General features: G+C 44.8%; 1 pseudogene; it reads right to left on the reverse strand.

The window, feature by feature from the left end:
* Window positions 1–206: 206 nt before the first annotated feature.
* Window positions 207–1,206, reverse strand: LOC112315700 (glyceraldehyde-3-phosphate dehydrogenase-like; annotated as a pseudogene).
* Window positions 1,207–1,838: the final 632 nt, after the last annotated feature.

The following is a 1,838-nucleotide window of genomic DNA, read 5'->3' on the forward strand; positions in this document are numbered from 1 at the left end:
TTTGAGGGGGGCTGAATACAGTGAGCTTCATTGATGGTGCATGACAAGGTAGAGCTCCCTAAGCTCTCCCCCCTTCTTCAGGGAGTCTGGCATTGAAACTAGAAGCCAGGAGATTCTCAGTGTGCTGGAGGATCAATTTGGGGCAAGGACTCCCCAGCTGCTGAGAGCCTCTCTTCCTCTTGCTGGGGCTAGTGGTCCAAGGGCTCTTACTCCTTGGAAGTCATATGGACCATAAGGTGTACCACCCCGTTGCTGTAGCCAAATTCATTCTCATACCAGAAAGTGAGCTTGACGTAGTGGTCACTGAGGGCAATGCCTGCCCCAGCATCAAAGGTGGAGGACTGGGTGTCACTGTTAAAGTCACAGGAGACAACCTGGTCCTCAGTACAACTCAGGATGCCCTTGAGGGGGCCTTCTGATGCCTACTTCACCACCTTCTTGATGTCATCATATTTGTCAGCTTTCTCCAAGCAGCAGGTCAGATCCACAACTGACACATTGGGGTGGGCACACGGAAGGCCATGCCAGTGAGCTTCCCAGTCAGCACAGGGATGACCTTGCCCACATCCCTGGCAGTGCCAGTCGTAGCAGGGATGATGTTCTGGGCAGCCCCTTGGCCAGTGGTCCCCATCTTCCCAGAGGTGCCATCCATGGTGTTCTAGGTGGCAGTGGTGGCATGGACTGTGGTCATGAGCCCCTCTACAATCCTGAAGTTGCCATGGATGACCTTGGCCAAGAGGGCCAAGCAGTTGGTGGTGCAGGATCATTGATGACAATCTTGAGGGAGTCGTTATACTTGTCATGCTTCACACCCATCACAAACATGGGGGAATCGCAGAAGGGACAGAGATGGTGACCCTCTTGGCTCCACACTTCAAGTGAGCCCAAATCTTCCATAGCAGTGAAGACACCAGTGGACTCTATAGCATATTCAGCACCAGCATCACCCCATTTGATGTTGGTGACATTTTACTCCTGGAATTTGGAGATGGACTTTCCATTGATGACAAACTTCCCATTCTCAGCCTTGACCGTGCCTTTGGACTTGCCATGATTAGAATCATACTGGAACATGTAGACCATGTAGTTGAGGTCAATGAAGGGGTCACTGGTGGTGACAAGATCCACTTTGCCAGAGATAAAAACAGCCCTGGTGACCAGGTGCCCAATATGGCCAAATCCATTCACTTCAACCTTCACCAGCATGTCTCAGGGTTGCAGCCAGCACTGTGCAGGGAGATGCCACCATCTGTCCAAGAGGAGGAGCAGAGACCCTGCATGAGGTTCTTAACACAGTGCCGGGCATATAATAAACTCTTAATGTTAGTTGTTATTATTAATATTATTATTATTACTAGAAAAAATTATTTGCTTAAAATGAAAATAGTACACGGCTATTTAAGATGCTCAAAATTCCAGGTTCAATATATTTAAAATCTATAATGATTTTTTATGAATAATTATAACCATAGCAACTACACTTGGGTTTACTAAATACTAATACTTTAATATGTTTAAAATGTGCTTTCTCACACATTATTGAATTTATATCATGAACTTAAAAAAGTGACTAGATTCTATGGTAAAGATAGCCTCAACTTAGTCAAAAAGGGGGTTATATGTGATTTTAATTTGAGGAACACTAAAGAAAGCTAAGGTAGAATAGATTTCTCCAACACAGATGCCACTGTGTCTGAATTCAAATACTGTAATAAAGATAATAGCTTTATTTTTGCCAGTTCTTCCTTTAAAATGAGATTACTTCTCTAACTGCCAGATAGCTCCAGCTGAAGGCATGCAATATTTTTTAAAGATATATGTAATATCTATTGTCCCCA

Source organism: Desmodus rotundus, chromosome 8 (assembly GCF_022682495.2).
Source record: "Desmodus rotundus isolate HL8 chromosome 8, HLdesRot8A.1, whole genome shotgun sequence".
NCBI classification, from domain to species: domain Eukaryota; kingdom Metazoa; phylum Chordata; class Mammalia; order Chiroptera; family Phyllostomidae; genus Desmodus; species Desmodus rotundus.